Here is a 22,858-nt window from a genome sequence, read left to right on the forward strand (position 1 = left end):
TTTTAGCTTCCTTTAAGACCAGAGCAGTTGCCACAACCGCCCTTAAACATGCTGGCCATCTCTTTGCAACATGATATAGTTGTTTGGAAAAGTAGGCTATGGGACATTTTCAGGTGCCTAATAGCTGGGTAAGCACTCCCAGAGCTACTCCTTTTCGCTCATGTACATACAATTGAAATGGCTTAGAAAGGTCCGGTAAACCCAGGGCTGGGGCTTCCATTAATTTTCTTTTTAAAATTTTAAATGCCCTGTCAGCTTCTGGAGACCAGTGGAAGGGGTCATGATCTGTTCCCTTGACGCATTCATACAATGGTTTAGCCCACAATTCAAACTCTGGGATCCATATTCTGCAGAAGCCCACCATTCCCAAAAATGCCCTGAGCCGTCTGCAATTGCTTGGGGTAGGAACTTGGCATATAGCTTTTTTTCTTTCGTTAGAAAGCTGGCGCTTCCCCTGCCTTATGTGGAACCCCAGGTACCGCACTTCTGGAAGGGCGATCTGAGCCTTACTTTGTGCTACCCTGTATTCTCGGAGTCCAACAAAGCTCAGGAGGCTTGCGGTAGCTTTAAGGCATGGGGTCAGACCCACAGCTGCAATTAGCAAGTCATCCACATACTGCAGAAGGAGGACCTTGTCCTCATTATCCCATTCCTCCAAGTCCCTAGCCAGGGCCTGACCAAACAGAGTAGGGGAATTTTTAAATCCCTGGGCTAACACAGTCCAGCAAAGCTGCTTTTTAACCCTCCTTTGATCCTCCCACTCGAAGGAGAAAATCTCCTGAGATGGTGTATTAACCGGAATTGTGAAAAAAGCTTCTTTTAAATCCAAAACTGAAAAATGGGTATACTGTCCCCCTACAGAAGCCAATAGGGCATATGGGTTTGGGACCAGCGAGTGCAGAGTCTTAACCCGTTCATTAACTGCCCTTGGGTCCTGCACTAGCCGATACGTGCCATCGCCTTCTGCACAGGCAAAATAGGAATGTTTCAAGCTGACTGGCACTCTCGAAGTACATCGTATTATAGGAATCGGTCTATAGTTCCCTGTAGCCCCTCTCTGGCTTCCCTCTTGATTGGATACTGTTTGATTTGCACCGGGCCTTTTCCTGACAAGAGCTGGATTTTAACAGGGGTTTGGTGTGTGGCTTTTCCCAGGATCCCTGATGCCCATACCAGGGGGTATATCTGGTCTTCCCACTGGCTTCACTCTGGGGCTTGCATGGCTGAGGGTTCAGCTGCAAGGGTCATTATTTATGCATTCTCGGGTGGTAAGGTAAGGGTAATTTTATCTTGAGTAAAATGCAGGATGGCACCTAAGCGACAAAGCAGATCTCGTCCTAGCAAAAGCATTGGGCAATTGAGGAGGTAAACCAGCTTGTGAGAGAGAGTTCTGTTTCCCAAAGCACATTCCGCTGGGGCATAAACTGGACACTTGGTTCCTTTGCCTGTGGCGCCCACCACAGTAAGGGAATTTGCCATTGGCAGCTGGAGGGGCTGGTTTACAGCAGTTTGTGCCGCTTCAGAGTTTACTAAAAAGTCTATTTTCGAATTTCCCACCCGCATTTTTACTCGGGGTTCGGGGGGCGGGATGGTCCGTTTCCCCTGATACCCCTATTCGTGATCCTCTGCCGCCATCATATGGGTACCGTCCCTTTCGGGGCATTCATTTTTCCAATGTCCCTCCTGCAGACAGATAGCACACTGGTTGGGACCCAGACGTCTTTCCTGTGAGCCAGGACATCCACGTCCACGGCCCCTTATTCCCCTTCCTCTTCCACCTTCCCTCTCCTAGTGGCCCTCTCCTAGTGCCAGCCTGCACTTCCGCTACCATCATTTTTACTTGCTTTTTCTTCTCTTCTCCCTCTCTAAGGCTATAAGCCTTATTTGCAATTTTCAAGATCTGTGCCATGGTTATGCCCATTAAATTCTCCTTTTTCTGTAATTTCCTTTTAATATCAAAAGCTGCACCGCTGATAAAAATGCCCTTTATTATTGCCTCAGTTGCCTGGTCATCGGGATCTGCACTAGTATTCTGCCGAATAGTGTCTCGAATGCATTGCAAAAAGGCAACCGGAGTTTCCTTTGGCTCCTGCATGATTTTATAGGGCTTGGCCCAGTTATTGTGTCTAACCACCGAGTGCCGGAGACCATATAAAAGCAACTCCTTATAAGTGGTTAGGCGGGCAAAGTCCTGAGGTTTATTAGGGTCCCATTGGGGGTCTCTAGAGGGAACGTGATCTCTTGGTTCGGGGACATGTTCCGGGTCTGCCTCATGTTTTCGCTCTGCCTCCTCCCTAGCTTTTGCCAATACCTGGTTCCATTCAACTTCAGAAAGTAAAGTTTTTTAAAGGGTCTGACAATCATCCCAGTCAGGCTTGTGACTTACTAGGCATCCCTCAAAGACTGAGATGAAAAGGCTTGGGTTTGTGAATTCTTCAGCCTGTGCTTTAAAGGCTGCTAGGGCCATGGGATCAAAAGGAACATGGTTGTACACTTGCAGAGTTTCTGCCTGACGGTCCTGCGCTGCTTGGCAGGCTACCCGGACCTCTGTAAGCAACGGATAGACTCCCACCGAGGGAGCAATCTCTGGGGCTCAGGGCACCTTTTCTCCATATGGTGGGAGTGTTGTAGCCAAAGGGGACACCGACTCTGCCATTACAACGGGGGAGGGGTTCGGGAGACTAACATTAGTCACTACCGACCCCGTCGGGGTTGCGCTATACTTTACAGTCGGGGTTACATTGCACCTTAGCAAAAGATCTGACCTATTTTTTAACAACATAAACAACTGTGCAGACATATGTTCATTCCATTTACCTGTTCACTGACAAAACAGAAGTAATGGGTATAAACTGGATATTAGGAAGTTTAGACTTGAAATTAGACGAAGGTTTCTAACCATTAGGTGAGTGAAGTTCTGGAACAGCCTTCCGAGGGAAGTAGTGGGGGCAAAAGACTTTCCTGGCTTTAAGACAAAGCTTGATAAATATATGGAGGGGATGTTATGATAGGATCGTTAATTTGGGCAATTGATCTTGGATTACCACCAGATAGGTCTGCTCAATGGTCTGCGGGGAGATGTTGGATGGAATGGGAACTGAGTTACTGCAGAGAATTCCTTCTTGGGTGCTGGCTGGTGACTCTTGCCCACATGCTCAGGGTTTAGCTGATAGCCATATTTGGGGTCGGGAAGGAATTTTCCTCCAGGGCGGATTGGCAGGGGCCCTGGAGGTTTTTCGCCTTCCCCTGCAGCGTGGGGCACGGGTCGCTTGCTGGTGGTTTCTCTGCAGCTTCCGGTCTTCAAACCAATTTTGAGGATTTCAATAACTCGGTCCTGGGATAGGGGTTGTTATAAAATTGGATGGGTGGGGTTCTGTGGCCTGCCTTGTGCAGGAGGTCAGACTAGATGATCAGATTGGTCCCTTCTGACCTATGAGTCTATGAGTCTATAATTGAAGGATCGTACTGTAATTTACTGATCCTTCAGGTGGCCAACTTTCCTGACCCTCTAAGTGGTACTGCGCCCAGTCTACTGTACAAAACCTTTGTAACCTATTTTTGGTTAACGGATCCGATCCAAACACCTTCCAGTTTTCTAGAATGCATTCTAGGGGGGTACACCGTGCCTTCCCCACCTTGCTCTGTCCCTGCCCCATGCCGCAGGAAGGCACTGGGCGTCCCCAGGTCCTAACAGAGAAAGTCCAGACAACCGGACTGTTCCTACCTTATCCAAGGGACCAGTTCCTCACCGTCGTCCACAACTGCTTCTCCACTACTCGAGCGTGTTGCACCGTTGTTCCCTCCGAGGTCAGTCAGATCGCATCTCCGCCGAGGCCGCTGATGAAGTCACCAGTGCGCGCTGGGCGTCGGTCGTCGCTGCAATCCATCGACCGTCAGGAGGGATCCGGGCAAGGCTAATTTCAGCCTCTAGTCCACCCAGGGATGCCAAGAACTGTTGCTGGCACGAAGTGCCAGAAGCCAAGCAACAGCGGTTTGTGGCCCGATGTGCTCGGCTTGAATAAACACACCAGGGTGGAGAAGCAAAACACAAGCTTATTTGAGCTCAAATAAGGTGCAAGGGAAAATACAATCTCAAATCCTGCACACCGCATGCAGGCGGGGCACTAGTATTTATACCCCCCGCTTGTATCTTTCTTTCTGTGCTATTCATTGTGTGAGCTACTTTCTCAGACATAATGGCCTTGGCTTACAACAGCTGCTTTTCATCTATCTTATCTAGCATAAGCGGTACTAACTGGTCTTGCTGACTATGGCCTTACTGTTGGCAGGCAGTACGTAATGCAGGTGGTTACAATCAGCACATTAGTACAGAAGGTTACATAAGTTTAGTGAGGCTAACAGAAAAACTTTTAATCATGGAGGTACTTTGGTTCACATAGGCCTAGAGCAAGAAGATTTTTACCTAGTGATACCAACAGGTCCTCCAATAAAAGACTGCTTTGGCTCCATGCTGGAAAGGCCCTTATTAAGTCCTGCTGACTACCAACACCGCTGTGAAGTGCCAAAGACTGCTTGGACCCATGATTCTCACTACAAAAAGACCGCTCCACCTCGGGAGAATTCTCCTACTGATGAGTAGCCTATTTCTCCTTCTGTGTCTTCTGGACAGCAGGGGAAAAGGACAAGGTCAAGTGCTAGTAACCTCTTCCTTGTCCACTGACAGACTTACTGTGCCTTTGGATTTTTCTAGAAGAATCAAAACCACTACAGGGTGATGTGCTGGTAACCTCTCCCCTGTAGGATGCTGAACCACGACTGTTTCGGGAAAGAAGAAGGAACACTCACTCCACTGAAATTGCCAAAGTTCAGGAATTCCTGACTAGAAAGGACATTAAGAACTGATCCTGGTGAAGAAACAAAGAATTATACACTGGCAGGAAGAAATTTGTGGGATCCTGCTTGGGAATGTGGTATTGATTGGATTTTGGGGTTTATTCTACAGGCTGTGCCCTATGTTCTGGATAAATGTATTGCTCTCTCTAACTGGATTTTAAATGACAAGTACCAAAGGCACTTTGTTGCCACTGCCTCTGCCATCTCCTCCATTACAATATTACCCCTGTAATACATCCAGATACAGACGGTAGTAAGTACAGGCCCTGATAAAGGCCCAGTATGAGGCCTGAGGCCTTAACTAAAGTAAAAGCCAAGACTTTGCTAATATAAAGCAAAGTGAAGCTGTGAGCCAGAGGCAGGCCCTGCTCACAGAAGCTGGCAAGGAAAGGGCTGATGCTGCAAGAAGACACATACCTAAAAGGTACTGGACACTAGAGATCAGAACATTCACATACTTGCACATTCCACACAGATAACAAAGAACAGACTGACCCATCCCAATGACAGGGGCAAAAGGGTAATATGATGGATAGAGTTGTTTTGTTCAAAGCAACATGTACAAGGTGAAAAGCGGCACCTTACTACGTAGAGGGGTTGTACCTGTCTACGTACAGGGGTTGCACCTCAATATGTCAGGAGTGATGTGTAACTTGTTTGTACCTGTGTATAAGAATGCATCCCCGGGGCAGTGTATTTGTCCAGGCGAGGGGGCAGTGGAAAGTCCCACCACTGACTGAGCTGAGTCCATTGACCATTGGGCACATATTTGTAGTATGCCTTTTACTAGAGTAACAATCTAGAGGAACTATCGTTGTGTCCAATACAGCAATAAACCTGGCCGACGTGCCTTCGTACCTTACTAGACTCTGTGGTCATTGGGGGTTCTCTTCGGGTCTGCTGTGTCAGCTATCTGCAGAGATGGGGCAGTACAAGAGGGAACACACGCACACAGCCGAGTGATACCAACAAGGAAAGAGCAAAGCGCCACACCGGTAGCATCTGACAACACTCTGACAACACAGACAATGCCATATATTTGATAAAACCAATGGCCAAGGCCTTCACACTCTAGTGATTTATTTAAAGATTGTTTGGGAAAAGAAGAAAAATATTTTTAAAGTTCAGGATATCCCATATAAGTGAATAATTGAGCGGAAAACAAATGGATCAGTGGAAATAAAGATCCATAATATTACTGCAAATGAACCCCAAAAATTTATAATTGGAATTGATGGGTTCCATAGTGAAGTATATATGATGGCTATTCCTGGAATTTGTACTATGCTACCTGAAAGAGTCCCTTATTGTTATTTGGTTACCCAACTAGTGAATAATCAAACGAATACCCAAAGAGTTTGTTCTGCCACTGAAAATTTGACCTGTATTGAAATAATTCCAGTGACTGATAATGTAACCTGTACCTTACTGCAATACACACCCTCTTATACTATTAACATTAATGCCTCCCGGAAATATATAAAGGTATATAACCAACAGATGTGGTATAGCCCTACACCAAAAAGAGATGTAGCGGAATATTGATGGACCGTAATCAACACTACACTAGGGACTGTTAAGTTTACATTGCCCTTATCTAATTTCCAGATTACCTCTACGTATCCAAATTGTTCACAAGGGGCTGCCATTAGATTAGCACAACAGAGGGCCTGGGTTATTTCCTCTAGAAAAAAGAGAGACCTGACCGGATCCTTATGGGATGGGGCCAATAGTGCAGCAGCAGTTTGGAATATTTTTAAGAACCAAGAACATGATGAGCAATTGGGTCAACTAGAGAAGGCTACCGGCCTTATTTCTGGGGCACAGCTAACCCAAGTGCAGGCTGGAGTTGGTGAGTTACATGTCATTTCCGTCCTTAGTTCTATGACCCAGAAGTTATTGAGAGAGATGGTACTGAATATCACTGAGGCTGGGAAGGCATTGCAGTGGGATCTAGCATGTCTGGAAATTCAGGATTTCCTGAATGACCAGCTAATGGCCATTCGGAGTGATCTTGAGCACCAGGCTTGGCCCACTGCCCTTACAGACACATCAGGAGTACCATCTGATCTGTGGCCATGGAGACATACTTGGAGACTTTCTGGGTGGAAGTGTAGACATTCACAGTGCTCCTTCCAAGCCTTTGGACCGGTTAGGGGGGTGTTGGCTCCCACATACCGAATCCTGACGGGTCCATGGGGAGGATGCATGTGGGACCACGTGGTATACCTAACTGATTTATAGTCAGTGCCCCTAGAATAACACCTGATATTTTGGATAGGAATAGGGAGTCAATGGACATTTGGCTGTTAGAACACCTACAGCTTCAGTGTATCCATAAACTGAAGCCAGGGGAAGTTGTCACTGTTCATGACAACGTTTACTGGGAGGGTAAAGGACAAGGAACTATCCTGACAGGACACCTACTTTTTCAAGCTAATAATAGCTGTGTGTATGTTAAAACCACCATATTGCAAGATATACATTTTAATCCCATTACCACTGCAGGCAATCATATTGTTTATTGACCTGCAGATAAAATTTTGCAAGTAGCCCTTAGTTTCCAGATACCCTTTAACTGGACCAGCTTAGTATCTGATCGATTTCAAAATTTGCTTTCATTGTTACCAGAGGTTCAAAGAATCTCTGAAATATAAGGGCAAATTCACATGCTTCAGAATGTATATCAAGCTGAAAAGAATGCCTTTCATACAGCTTATAGAGTGTCTACTTTGTGTACTAAGTATGATGTATTATGCTTTGTAACCAAAACTGTACAACAACCTCATCATATTATTGCTATGAGGATATTATTGCTTGCATTGCTGTTAGTTAGTTTAGGATTATGTTATTGTTGTTGTAAAAGATTTAATAATGGTAATACCTTTCATGTCCATACTAATCATGCATTGTCATTTCATCCAATAAAAACCCCTAAGGTTGAAACATCTGATATAGAATCAGAAATCCATGGCTTAATGCAAATAAAGATTTGAAAATATCTGTTGTACTAGAAGTACAAAAGAGGGGAGTGTGGAAGAAGGGAAAGAATTGACAAGGATTTGCAGGGGATCTTAATGCATGTCAGTTTGTTAGCAAGAGTTAGGCCAGCTGTAACCCTAATGACGTGAGACTTGTAGAAGCGAGGATGGTCTGAGGCGAGTGGAAAAGAACTGTGTGAGAAGTTGTCACGACCTTGCACTAATAACCTAATATGTTGACTGGCGCCTTCCAGAAGTGAGAAAAATAAGATAGCAGGATGGCCTATGTATAAACAAAATGCAGTTGTTGCTACTATTGTCTGTATTATTGCTTGTTATATTCTGTAACAAAGGTATAAATGCTTTGCTGTAATTGTTTACCTTTTGAGAGACCCGTCCAGGACTGGGGTGACTCTGTGTCCTAGGGCACTCCCTCCCTCTATTGCAATTGCTGGAGAAATAATAAAGTATTTGATTTTGCTGCACCCAGACAAAAAGCAAGAACTGAGTTTTTCTCCGACAGCGTCATGGTTGTTCCCCAAACAGCGGAGGAAACCAGGGCTACCCTGCACCTTCCAGCACCCAGGAGGCTGTCACTGGTTGCTTTTGATGGTGTACGTCCCATTCGAGACAACAATGGCTTACAGAAGAATGGGACGGAGTCCAGTGTGGTCTTAGTTTCATAACAAAACTTGAGTGACTCTCTGGTGGCACTCTGCATGCAATTGGCAATGCTTTCCCATGGGCAACCCAAGTTGCCAACAGCGTAGAACTGGGAGCAACACTGCAGGGCCAGGGGGTTGCTCCCATTCCCATAGAATCCATCCATGTGGCACACCAATTTTACTTCCTGGGCTCCAGCTGGCAAGCACCTCCAGAGATTCAGAGGGATCACAGGTACAGCATAGAGCCTGGACAGCATCAGACTCCAGACACTTATGAACAGCATCAGAGGAGTAGCCGTGTTAGTCTGGATCTGCATCTGACGAAGTGGATATTCACCCATGAAAGCTCATGCTCCAAAATGTCTCTTAGTCTATAAGGTGCCACAGGATTCTTTGCTGCTTTTATGAACAGCAGAGTGCTGGTGCAATGGTGGGATGTCATGGCTCGTGTACAGGACCTGTGAAGGGGCAGAGAAAAGAGAAACTTCCCACGCACCTCCCGTATATACTGGGAGAGACTGGGACCAATATTACAGGGTGAACATGAAGCAGTGACCTACGTGAGGGTGGCCATAATAAGTTAAGGACTTTTCTGGCCTTTTCCTGTCTCAACATCAGGGTAGGCACTGACCAGCCCACTCGATGCTTATTTTCTAACGGCTCAAAGCCGTTCCTTCTTGTTGGCCAAGAAGGGTGGCCGACAGGATGGAGAAGACAGTCTTGAAGGTCAGGTGGTTTATCCTTCCATTCTTTGAGCTGTGAAGAATGAAAACATTTCTGCCAGGGTTTTCCATTGTTCCCATTCAGGATTTCTACCTGACAAACACTGGGGCTGGCCCGATTCACAATAGAGCTGCGGTCATCCCAGGTGTGTGTAAAGAGCTGCTTAGCAGTCACAGAGGCATGTTGGTTTTAGCAGGGATGGCTTCCATCCTGGATTTTTCTAAAACAAAGTCAGTGGACTCATACACAGTTGAGAAATTTTGGCAGCTAGAAACTGAACCAAATTCCTCAGCACCTACACTGTTGCTTGCTGCAGGCATTGATTCATTCTGAGCTAACTCAATCAACCCACTTTCACACCCTTCAGTTGCAGCAAACTGCTTGCAAAAGTTAGCATGAGGTTTTACTCCTTTGGGCAGGGCCGGTGCAACGACTCGGCGAACTAGTTTGCCTAGTGGTTGAGGGCGAGGAGGTGGAGTGGAGGTGAGCTGCAGGGGGAGGGCACAGGGAGGGCCGCCTGCAGTAAGGCACCTCTGGCGGGGGGGCAGGTGGGTGTGGTGAGCTGCCATGGGGGGGGGGCAGGGTTAGCTGGGGGCGGGGTAGCGCAAGGTGGAAGTTTTGCCTAGGGCACGAAACTTCCTTGCACCGGCCCTGCCTTCAGGAGCACTTTTAGGCAACAATTCATTTTCCCCAGAAATTTTGTCCTTTCCCTTTACAGCTAGGGGTTGCTCTACAGAAACATCTTTCTGAGCATCTTTCTGGGTTTCAATTGAGTCCAGAATGACTTCTGAGACAACTGACATATCCTCAATCAGCATAAGCTGAGAGGCACATTCTGTCTGCTCCTCAGACAGATGATTGGAGACAAACTCTCCCCCAACAGATAAACTACCATTCTTAACATTCCCAAGGTTTGGAATTTCCTGCCCTTTGTTCCCAGACAAACTTTTGAAGATTGAGGTAGCTCCCTCCATGGGCAAGTCATTACCTCCAGCAGACATAATCCTAAGAACACTTCGGCCAGGTCCACACTACACAGTTAAATGGATTTAAACAGCGTTAAATCGATTTAACTTTGTACCCGTCCACACTACAAGGCACTTTAAATCGATTTTAAGGGCTCTTAAAATCGATTTCTGTATGCCTCCCCAATGAGAGGAGTAACCCTAAAATCGATATTACTATATCGATTTAGGATTAGTGTGGACGGAAATCGAAGTTATTGGTCTCATTCCTTTAATGTAGCTACCCAGAGTGCACCGCTCCGGAAATCAATGGTAGCCTAGGACTATGGACGCACACCACCGAATTAATGTGCCCTAGTGTGGACGCATAAAATCAATTTTATAATATCGGTTTTATAAAACCGGTTTTAGTAATTTCGATTTTATGCTGTAGTGTAGAGGTAGCCTTCCTTCCTGAGTTTTAGTTGAGTCCAGAACAACATCTGGCACAACTGACAAATCCTCAGTCAGCATAAACTCAGAGGTACCTTCTGCCTGTTCCACAGACAGAACATGGAGACATTTTCTCCCCCAGCAGTGAAATTGCTTTTTTGACTATACAAACAGTTTGAACTTCCCTCCATCTTGTCACCAGGGCTGGCTTTAGGAAGTGCGGGGCCCAATTCGAACAGTTTCGATGAGGCCCCGGTAGGGTTGACTAAAAGAAAAAAACACGTAAAAAGACATGTGGGGCTTGTACTCACCGGGCGGCGCTGTGAGTCTTCAGTGGCACTGAACGACCCACCGTCAAAATGCCACCAAAGACCCGGAGCAAGTGAAGGACCCACCGCCAAAATGCCACCAAAGACCCGGAGCATCGCTGGGTGAGTAAAAATTAAAAAGGCACCTCTAGCCAGGGAAGGGATTCTTGGCCACTTGCCCCCCACTCTGGGCGGCCCTGCCACTGGGCCCTCTTAGGCGCGGGGCCCGATTTGGGGGAATTGGTGGAACTGGCCTAAAGCCAGCCCTGCTTGTCACAGACCACATGGCTGTTCACAGACAAACACTGGGAGATTGGGATGGCTTTTCTTAACAGGCAAATCACCACTCCCAAGAGGCAAACCATGGGAGACAGTTTCTCCCTCATACTCATTGCACTGAACCTGCTTAGCGGTGGGTCTCCCTTTGGAGATCCTATTTGCTAGCAATTGGGCTAACATCCCTGGGTTCCTCACTGTAGCCCTCACAGTTGGTCTCCTCCATATGTCGCACTGACATCTTGCGATCAGCTGGGGACGCCCATGGGGAACCAGGCACCCCTATTGATCATCAGACTCCCAGAGCCTCCACTCAGAAGAGGAGGCAGGGATCTGGCTTTGACAGGGAGTGGGCGTGGGGGATGCACTCCATACTGAGGCAGTGGGTTGTGGGGGAGCTCCCTGCATTAACTCCATTTTCTGCATAACCTGAGACAAAGCATTAATCAGGATGCTGAGGGGCTGGAGATCATATTTTCCCATATCCTCCCCTAAATTCACCAGCTCCTTCCAAATTATGTTCCTAAGGGTCTCCTTGGGTCAGCGCTGCCCAGGGTTGTGGGAGGTAGGGGAATTAGAATTGGGAGGGCACCTCTGAAAATTTTTTCCTCTGATTTGTTTTGGTTTAAGCAGAGGCTGGGGTGGGAGAGAGAGGTGTCTTTCATGAATCAGGCTGGATACTGCACCCTGGTTCCCCAAGAACACAGAGGTGTCTGGTATCAGTTGTGCATCCATGACCTCAAGATCTGGATCTAGGCTTTTAGCTTGTCCCCTCCCTGGCATATGAGCACCAATGATCCCCGGGGGAGGCAATTAACTTTATACATCTCCGGTGTGGGGGAGACTTGCCTGTGATGGTTGGGGCAGGGGTGAGCTCTGGGTTCAAAGCCAGCTCCTGCTGCTGCTCTGTGCTTGGCCTCGCTGCTGCAGCCATTCAAATCCCGTGGGCATCTCTTGCACTATTAAGAGCTGCGGGACTTCTCCCTGTCGGGAGCAGCGGGAGGCAGCAAAGATACAAGGGGCTTTCGGTACCAAATATCCCTCCAGATGCTGCAGATTGCTCCAATCCACATCCCCCCTCCCATGGTTCTGGGATCTGGCAGCAAGGACAGCCCGGCTGGCGAAGGAAGGATCACCTGGTTAGATGCCAGAGAGCAGGGCACTTGCTGTTTTCAGGCTGCTGCCGTGGAGGCTACGGCTGGTTGTTTTAACCCCTTTGTGGGCAAACCCGAACTGGAGTTTGCGACTTTTAAGGCTGCTTTCTGCAGCTGTGTGGGTGTGTGTAGAGCATCCTCTTGTGGGCTGTTGGTGGCATTGGCGCATGCTGCCTACATGGCTGAGAGAAGGCTACACACTGCCTCTGCCCTTTGAGCTAAGGGGAAAATCTCCTCCCCCTTCACCTGATTTGCTGGCAACAGTAGTAGATCCTGTATCCTCCCATTAGGGCAACATGATCCAAGCCTCTTAACGTCATTTGACTGGAGGGTTGTATGAGTGTCTCCTTGTGGGGTGCAGGTTGTGTGTTGAAGGTCGTGGAACAGGCACCCCTGAGTGACATGTTCAGTGGGTGGTAGAGAAACAAGTGTCTCCCCTTTGGTAGGCGCTGGGGGCTGCATCAGGCCTCCCTGATGGGGCTGTTCAGTGTGTCCAGGGGCAGACCTGGGGGTGGGAGTGTTGCAGGAGCGCCTCCGCGTGGACCTCTCTCTAGCCAATCCCCAGCTGAGCCGCCCTTTGTGGCCAATCAGGCACTGCCATCCCGCTGATACACTTAAAATCTCTGCCCCCTTTGTGACTGCATGCCTCTTCAATGAAAGGGCTGAAAGGGGAGCTTTGTTCACCAGCCTGGGTGTCCCACCCCTCCTGACTCCTCATGCTGCTCCCTTTCTGTTTCTCTTACAGTGAAGGAGTTCCTAGCCAAAGCCAAAGAAGACTTCCTGAAGAAATGGGAGAACCTCTCCCAGGTACTGTGCCCCCAGCCCAGATCACCTTCTCCCCCGCACTCCCATCCCACAGTCAAGGCCTCTGCAGCCCCAGGCTGATAGCCCTGGATCTCTTTCCCCATCACTGAGCCCTCTTGCCAAACAGCCTCCAGTGAGGGTCTGCGGTTATTTTTGCTCCTAGGGATCGGGGCTGAGTGCTCTTCTTCTCCCCTGCACCCCCCAGCCCAGTCCGCCCTCTGGTAACAGGAGGGCCGAGAACTCTGTAGGTTCAACTTCACTCTACTGGGGGAGGGGGACACTAACCATGTGGGACTCCTCCTGATCCAGCCTCTCTCCTCCTCCCCCATCCTCCTCCCAAGGCTCCAGCATGGTCAGCCAGCCCAGCCCCAGATTGGCTCCCAGGGGGTGGTGTTAACGGGGACCCTGTTAAAAGGGCCTCCATTTGCGGCCTGCGCTAAAGCACAGTGCCTCACTTTGTAGGTGCCAGAAAAGCTTTTGGGGTCAGCCCTGGGTCTGTCCCCTCTGGAAATCCCAGCCGGGGTTATTCTGCAGCTAGTAGGTATCGGTGGGGGAAGAGTGTGCTAGTAATGTCCTGGATATACTGGTCGGCAGGGCCGGCTTTAGGCCTATTCCACCAATTCCCCCGAATCGGGCCCCATGCCTAAGAGGGCCTCGTGCCCAGTGAGAATCCCTTCCCTGGCTAGAGGTACCTTTTTAATTTTTACTCACCTGGTGGTGCTCCAGGTCTTCAGTGACACTTCGGCGGCGGGTCCTTTGCTCGCTCCGGGTCTTCAGTGGCACTTCGGCAGCGGGTCCTTCAGTGCCGCCGAAGTCCTGGAGCGAGTGAAGGACCTGCCGCTGAAGTGCCGCTGAAGACTCAGAACACCGTCCGGTGAGTGCAAGCCCCCCATGGTTTTTTACATGTGTTTTTTTGTTTTTTTGTTTTTTTAATCATCCCTGCCGGGGCCCCGTCGAAACTGTTTGAATTGGGCCCTGCACTTCCCAAAGCCGGCCCTGCTGTTCGGTTAAGTGTTATTGCTTTTAATATGCTAATAGAAACACTGTAACAGAGTATTAGTGTCCCAATGTTCTGTAGCTTGTTTTAACTTACCATAATACTAGAAGTGGTACATGTGAAGCTCTCTTAAAAGCTGACGCTACAGCAGTAATATTTGCAAGCCAGCATGCGTAGGGCTGGAGGTGGGGAAGGGGAGCGCATCTAGGTATAAGTAACATCTCTCACACCAAACAGGAACTTTTCCACAGTTCATTGCAATTTGGAAGTGTGATTATTATAGCCTGTCATATACAGAGTTGTGCTTCTGCATATAGGATCCATCTGAGACGAATATTGAGCTCCCAGCTCTTCAGGAAGCAGTAAAGAGTTAGCAGCCAAGCCACAGGCTGAATTCTATTGCAAACAGTCTGGGTGACGCATGAGGCATTCTGAAGCAAGAGGAGATTACTGGAAAACTTTAAATAAGAAACGACACAGAAAGAATAAAGTTTTGCTAGGTTTTGTTTCTGTCGGATTTATTGTATGATGTATAGTAAGTGTTTAATATAAAAGTCAGGTAGCAGGGTTTAGAATGTTACAACAAGAGATTATACTATTACCATTATCCAGTCAACTTGCACACTACGATTTTGAATTAGTGATAATTCACAGAGAGAGAAAGAAGAAAGCTGAATTTAGAGAACAATTATTAACCAGATTCCTGGTTATTCACCAGCCACTTTGCTCCAGTCCATAGCACAAAGCACCATAATCCCAGTAGAATCTGGCCAAGAGACTCTTCACCTCAAATTGGCATCTGCTACACTCCCCTTCCCAGTCACCACTAGTCAGGATATAGCAAAATGAAAAGGTGGCATGGCTGAAGCATTTAGCAGGCAATTGAAAACTAGCATAGAGTACAGTAGCCCTGAGAACACTGCTTAATCCTGAGCACTGGGTCTGCAGCTAGTCAGCAGTGAGATTGAGGAGATATAACTGACACCTTAAAGCACATTTACCCCCCTTCCTTCGCGAGCTGTACTAAGCACAGTTTCACAGCCCTGGGCACAGCACTGGGGAGGTAAGTAAGGGGGGAGGTAATAACCCAAAGTCACTCCTCTGCCGCCCCTTCCCCTCCCGGCAGAGCCCACCCTGGCTTAGGGAGCCGGGCAGCTGCGGACAGGCACAAGACTCCTCCTCCTCATCCCCGGGGAGCCCGGCAACCAGACTACACTGCCTGTAGCCCCAGAGCAAGCGAGCAGGGCTACGGATGCAGGAGGGTGGTGCGGAGCCAAGAGCCAGCGTGTGGCCGCACGCACAACCCAGCTCTGGACTTTGAGTCCGGAGCCCAGTGCTGGCTGCCTGGAAAGGCACTGCTATTGGAAAATGTGCTTGGGGGGAATAGCCGCTACCCCTGCTCCCCCTTAGCTACGCTACTGACTGCATGCTTCTTCAACGGGGGGCTGAAAGGGGAGCTTTGCTCACCAGGCTGGGTGCCCCACCCCTCCTGACTCCTCATGCTGCTCCCTGTCTGTTTCTCTTACAGTGAAGGAGTTTCTAGCTAAAGCCAAAGAAGACTTCCTGAAGAAATGGGAGAACCCCTCCCAGGTACTGTGCCCCCAACCCAGATCACCTTCTCCCCCCTACCCCCATCCCCATCCCACAATCAAAGCCTCTGCAGCCCCAGCTGATTACCCTGGATCTCTTTCTCCATCACTGAGCCCCGTTGCCAAACAGCCTCCGCTGAGGTTCTGGGGTTATTTTTGCTCCTAGGGATCGGGGCTGAGTGCTCTTCTCCCCCACCCCGCCCAATCCTCCCTCTGGTAACTGGAGGGCCGAGGACTCTGTAGGTTCAACTCCTCTCTGCTGGGGGAGGGGGACACTAACCATACGGGGCTCCTCCTGATCCAGCCTCTCTCCCCCAACCCCATCCTCCTCCCAAGGCTCCAGCGTGGTCATCTAGCCCAGCCCCAGATTGGCTCCTGGGGAGTTGTGTTAACGGGGACCCTGTTAAAAGGGCCTCCATTTGTGGCCTGCGCTTAAGCACAGTGCCTCACTTTGTAGGTGCCAGAAGAGCTTTTGGGGTCAGCCCTGGGTCTGTCCCCTCTGGAAATCCCGGCCGGGGTTATTCTGCAGCTAGTAGGTGGGGGAAGAGTATGCTAGTAATGTCCTGGATATACTGGTCAGTTAAGTGTTATTGCTTTTAATATGCTAATACAAACACTGTAACAGAGTATTAGCCCAGTGTTCTGTAGCTTGTTTTAACTTACCATAATACTAGAATGGTACATGTGAACAGGGCCGGCTCTACAGTTTTCGCTGCCCCAAGCAGTGGCCGAATTGCTGCCGGACAGCGGGGGCAGTCCCTGTGCCCTTAGGGCGGCAGGCGCGTTTCCGCAGCTGCGGCAATTCAGCAGCAGCTTCTATGTCTAGCTGAAGCCACCGTGGACAGCTAAACATAGAAGCTGCTGGCAAATTGCCGCCACCGGGGAAACGCGCCTGCTGTCCTAAAGGCACACGAACTGCCTCCGCCGTCCGCGGCGGCAATTCGAAGTGCTGCTTGGGGGCAAAACAACAGGGACTGCCACCCCTTGCAGATTGCTGCCCCAAGCACTAGCTTGGAATGCTGGTGCCTGGAGCCGGCCCTGGTCCTTTGTTCAGAGCTTCAGTTTGTAGCAAAGTTCCTCCAGAGGTTAGAAGCAGGATTGATGACAAAATGGAGGGGGGTCCAGGGCCTTTTATATCCTTCGCCAGTTGGAAGGACCCCTTTGTTCTTACTGTGGAAAACTGCAGCAGCAAGGTGTAGTTTGGAGTCACATGGGCAAGTCACATGTCCATGCATGTCTCCGTTTTTTACAGGTAGAGCAGATATTGCTCAAAGGCAGGGCTGGCTCTGGCTTTTTTGCCGCCCCCAAGCAAACAAAACAAATACAAAAACAAAAAACAAAAAAACACTCTTCGGGTGGCCGGAGTACCGAAGGGGGGACACAAACCTGCGGGCAAGCCGGAGCGGCGAAGGGGGAGGAACAGGACACAAACCTACAGGCCAGCTGGAGCAGCGAAGGGGGGGGGGGGACACACAAACCTGCAGGTCGGAGAGAGCGGTGAGAAGGGGGAGACCCACAAACCTGCAGGCCGGCCGGAGCGGCGAAGTGGGGGAGGACACACAAACCTGTGGGCCGGCCAGAGCGGCAAAGGGAGGGGATGGGACACAAGCCCATGGGCCGGCCAGAGCAGCGAAGGGAGATTGGGGGACACACAACCCTGCGGGCCGGTCGAAGCAGCAAAAGGAGGGGGAGGACACACAAACCTGCAGGCTAGCCGGAGCTGCAAAGGTGGGGGACACACACAAACCTGCGGGCTGGCTGGAGCAGGGGCGGGGGAGGGACACACAAACTGTGGGCCGGCGGGAGCAGTGAAGGGGAGGGGGGGACACAAACCTGGGGGTTGGCTGGAGCAGCAAAGTGGGGGGGGACACACAAACCTGCGGGCTGGCTGGAGTGTCGAAGAGGGGGGGACACATAAACCTGTGGGCCAGCCGGAGCAGCAAAGGGGGGGAACACACACACATGCGGGCTGGCCAGAGCGGCGAAGGGGGGGGACACACAAACCTGCGGCCTGGCTGGAGCGGCGAAGGTGGGGGACACACAAACCTGCGGGATGGCAGGAGCAGTGAAGAGGGGGGAGGGACACACAAACCTGTGGGCCAGCTGGAGTGGTGAAGCGCGGGGGGCACACAAACCTGTGGGCCGGCCAGAGCAGCAAAGGTGGGGGACACACAAACCTGCAGGCCGGCAGGAACGGCAAAGGGGGGGGACACACAAACCTGCGGGCCGGCTGGAGCGGCGAAGTGGGGAACACAAACCTGCGGGCCGGCCAGAGCGGCGAAGGGGGGGGGGACACACAAACCTGCGGGCCGGCAGGAACGGCAAAGCGGGGGGGGACACACAAACCTGCGGGCCAGCTGGAGTGGCGAAGGGAAGGGGCGGGACACAAAAACCTGCGGGGTGGCCGGAGCGACAAAAGGAAAAAAAACCAAAAAACTGCCGGGCTTGCTACAGACCTGGCACCGCTCCCAGCAGGGTGCTTCCCTCCTCCACGCTGCTGCCCCCTACAGGGCGGCCGGAGCTGCGAAGGGGAAAAAAACAAACCTGCGGGAATGCCGCCCCTTGGAATCTGCCGCCCCAAGCATCAGGTTGCTCAGCTGATGCCTGGAGCTGGCCCTGCTCACATGCTACCTTGAATGTTCCCAGGAAGACTTCTTGTATGTGGATTGGAATCTCCCAACCTCCATTGTCAGTTAAGTGTTTGGAGTCTCCCAAGGTCCGTTGTCAGTTAAGTGTTTCTTGACTGGGCACTTAATCTGAAGAGTCCCTTCTCAATAAACTGGTCAAATGCTTCACTGGTGCTACTTAGAATCAAACGCATTGAAATACAAGTACATAGCCAATATTCATAACTTCAAATACAAAAATGATGCACACATACAGACAGTATAATCATAACCAGCAAATTACTTTTTCATGGACACCTTCTTGACCTCCTTTGTACAAGATTTGGTGCAACTATAGGACCTTGGTTGCACCAATGTTCTATATGGTCACAGTTCATGTCAATAATGTCACAGAAGCAGTGTGGGTTATAGGCCTGGAGCAGCAAGCACAGGGCACAGTGAGGGGATCGGGGGAGGTGCGGGGCTGGGGGTTCCTGAGACAAGGGGGGAGAAAAGGTGGCCGCTCCCCAGGTGCAGCTTGTACACCAGGATCCCCAAGACTGAGCTGCCCACTGGGGCCAGGCGCTGGCAGTGGGGATGGTCCTCCTTCTCCCAGCACTCAGAGCTGGGCCAGACCCAGTGACTCAGCCCTGCCCAGTGTGAATGGGGGTGCGACCCTCAGTCCACTCTAGGAGATCTTGGGGGGGGAAATTCCTCTCTGGGGAGGGTCGCTGGACTAGGATGCTGCTACATTGATGACTCTTCAGCCCCCCTAGTGCCATGCTGGGCACTGGGCCAGCAGTGACTGCAAGGGGACAGTGCCCCTACCGAGCCCCGCCAATCCGACTCTCTGCAGCACAGCGCCCCCTAGTGCCAGGCTGGGGCACTGGGTCAGTAGTGACTGCGAGGGGACAGTGCCCCTTACTGAGCCCCCCAATCACATTCTCTGCAGCACAGCACCCCCTGGCCAGGGAACCAGCTCTCACTTACCACCAATGCAGGCAGAGCCATTGGGGTGCAGCTGGCTGGCAGGGGTGATACAGGGCTGGCCAGGGAGCATGGCAGGGGCAGTGGTGAGCACAGAGGCATCTATGGATTGGTTCCCTTAGAGCCCCCTGCCACCAGGGTACACCCAGGGCCACCCACCAGGGCACATCCATGCTCAGCCTGGGGCCCTGTCTGGAGAATGCAGCAGCTGAGAGCAGGGCACTGGGTGGGGAAGGGGGCCATTCACCCCCCCCCCACTCTGCATGTGGTCCGAAGGACCAGCTGCCCCACGATTCATGCCCCACCTGCCCCATCCAGTGCCAGAGATAGAGCCCAGGGGCCCGATGTGCCATCGTACTTTTCCCTATGTCGCTGGCACTAACATGTACCAAGATCACCAGCTCCTTCCCAGCACTGCATGTAAATTGGTTTAAATGTCTCAAGAGATCCACAAATGTCTCACATGGTAGGCAAGTCACCATACAGTTCAAACCACAACCAGCTATCTATATTTCTAATGATCAAATGCTCAATTACTATTACTTTTCTCTTCCTAATAACTGGGATCTCCTCCCCCAGTGAGGTATCCTCAAAATGAGAAGATACCATGATACGATATGGAAGATGGGGCCCAACTATGGAATCATTTCCCTCTCTTCCAGCTTGATGGTCTTGTACCTTGAGACTTTCATTATCCCAAACAGCACAGAGGTGTAAGGCTGGGATGTTGACACCTTTTAGTAAATATTAACCCCTTTAGAATAGTACATATACATGTACATATTAACTAGTCTCCAAAATCTTTATGGTATTAGCAAAGACCATGCCTGAATAGTAAGGCTAGAGTGTTGGTTCATAATCTATGAGTGAACTATATTCAGGACTTACTTATGACTGAGCGTTAGACTATAGTCAGTCAGGGCTGTTACCTTCCGGTCTGTGGAAATCTAGCTGCCCACCTCTACAAAAGTATTTTAGAAATAAAACTGAGTGATTGATAAGGGTTACTCATTATGGCAGATTTTTTTTATAATGGATGACCCATCAAAAGATGCTTTTAACTCATTAAGAACGGTCAGCGTTTGAAGGGTTAAAATCCTTGTGCATTTTATATAACAACCTGCTATATGGATTGTGCCAGCTCTTTTCCAGACCCAAAGTCCAGAGTATGGTCAAGAGACCAGAGGCCTAGCAAATAGTGATCAGCTAAGAGAAACCTGGGGTAAACAGATAATCTTTTTTTGCTAAAATAAAACTAGTTAGCAAATTGCCAGGTGTTGGAGCGAAGATTTAAATAATTGTGTCTTATTCAAATTTTCAGATTGAATAAAGAATCCCTGTTCCTATTGTGTTAGTTTCTTCTGAAGGGAGACGTTCTTCCCACATATCCAACCTTGAGTTTATGAAAAGTTGGCATGTCAGTATAAGATATGGCATCCTCCCACCTCCGCTTCCAAGGGACGTTAGCCTTGCCTTAAGACATAAAGGAGACAATCTTTATTGCCATATACTTTCACTGTTTCTTTGTTTTAGCCCCTAGAAATGTATCTGCTGGACAATCAGAGGAGCTACTCCATTCCTATGGACCCCATATCAGAATTCAACATATATATTTTATACTAATAACATTTTATCAAAGTATTAATTAAATGTTAACTTGCTAACTTGAGACCATGGGCAGAGACATTATGTAACTTATTAACCATTGGCTACTGTGCTATCTTGTCTTGCTGCAAAACCTATCCCGGTGCGTGGAATTGCCTACTCCATCACTTTCCCCTGCCCATGGAAAATCCATATATTCTATTGTAATCGATTGACAGTGTCTCTGAGCCTAATAAGCAAGATGACATTCCGCCAGTGCTGTGTGTAATAAACTCCTATGCTTGAACTCTACACGGTGTGGATTTATGTTCTTATGTGTTTATAGCCGTTAATAATAGTGACCAGATCATGAATTTGTTTTTGCATATCAATCATGTACCAAAGATATTGTAGAACCTGTGTTATGACCACCAGAGTTACAAACTGGTCAATCACACACCTCATTTGGAACCAGAGATATGCAATCAGGAGCTGCAGAGACCAAAATATGCTCCCCGCCCCCAATCGAGTACCGTTCTGTGTTAAACATAAACTATTTTTAAAAAGGGAAAGTTAAAAAAAATGACAAGGTAAGGAAACTGTTTCTGTGCTTGTTTCATTAAATTTAAGATGGTTAAAACCAGCTAGCAGTTAGCTATAAAATCCCTTTTGATAGCTGTTCTCTACTTGCTTTACCTGTAAAGGGTTAAAAAAGCCCATAGGTAACTAGAAGGGAGTGTGCACCTGACCAAAAGAGCCAATGGGAGGCCTACAACTTTTTAAAATTGAGAAAAAATCTTTCCCTTTGTCTGTCTGTCTGTTGTTCTCTAGACAGAGAAGACGCAGAGCAGGAACAGGGCTGAACTATGCTGTAGGAAGCTTTAAGCCAGGAATGAAAAACCATCAGAGCATACCTAGAGATTGCTTATCTGAAACCCCAGATATGTAAGTAAGTCAGGGAAGGTCAAAGAAGACACTATTAGAATTATTTCTTTTTTTCTTATTGGCTTGTGGACGACTCTGTGCTAATCCCAGGTGCTTTTGTTTTGCTTGCAACCTTTAAGTTGAACCTCACGAGAGCTATCTTGATGCTTAATTTTTGTGATTTTTTTTTGATCTAGCAAAAAGCCTAAGTTCCCAATGTATTTTTTTCTGTTTCTTTTTAATAAAATTTACATTTTTAAGAACAGGATTGGATTTTTGTATCCCTAAGAGGTTTGTCACATATGTAATTAGCTGGTGGCAATAGCTGATTTCCTTTGTTTTTCTTTCTCAGCTCTTCCCTGGAGCGGGGGAGTGAAAGGCTTGAGGGTACCCCACAGGAAGGAATTCCCAAGTGCGCCCTTTTGGGTTCTCAAAGGGTATTTTTGCATTTGAGTGGTGGCAGCATCTACCCATCCAAGGTCAGAGAGAAGCTGTAACCTTTGGAGTTTAATACAAGCCTGGAGTGGCCAGTATTAATGTTTAGAATCCTTCACCTTCTGCACTCGGAGTGTCAGAGTGTGGAATCAGCCTTGACAAGGGTAAACCAGACTGGGGACCCTTAGGTAGAGTCTACCCCTCCTGACAGGGACACCTGTGCCCATCTCCTTTTGCTCTCACAGGGATGTGGCATTCGAGCTTCTGGCTTAACGAGTCTCTTTCAGCTGAAGGTGACCCCCTCAATTGGGACAGGCTCAGCACAGTTCTGCTCCCCTTTACTCATATACTAAAGACAACAACATTGATAATAATAGTTCACTCCTCCTGCATTCAGCACTAAAGTGATTTGCAACCCAACATCAGCCAAAGTTGATCACTTGGAGCTACACAATTCCTGTCTGCTGGATACCTACACAAAGTAGATTTGTGTGAGAGGATCCCCAGGGTGCAGCCTGGGCCCTCTTAACTCTCCAGCTTGGGCTGTCTCTTACAATGCCTTGCTAGTGACAAG

This window comes from Gopherus evgoodei, unplaced genomic scaffold, assembly GCF_007399415.2.
Source record: "Gopherus evgoodei ecotype Sinaloan lineage unplaced genomic scaffold, rGopEvg1_v1.p scaffold_37_arrow_ctg1, whole genome shotgun sequence".
NCBI lineage: Eukaryota > Metazoa > Chordata > Testudines > Testudinidae > Gopherus > Gopherus evgoodei.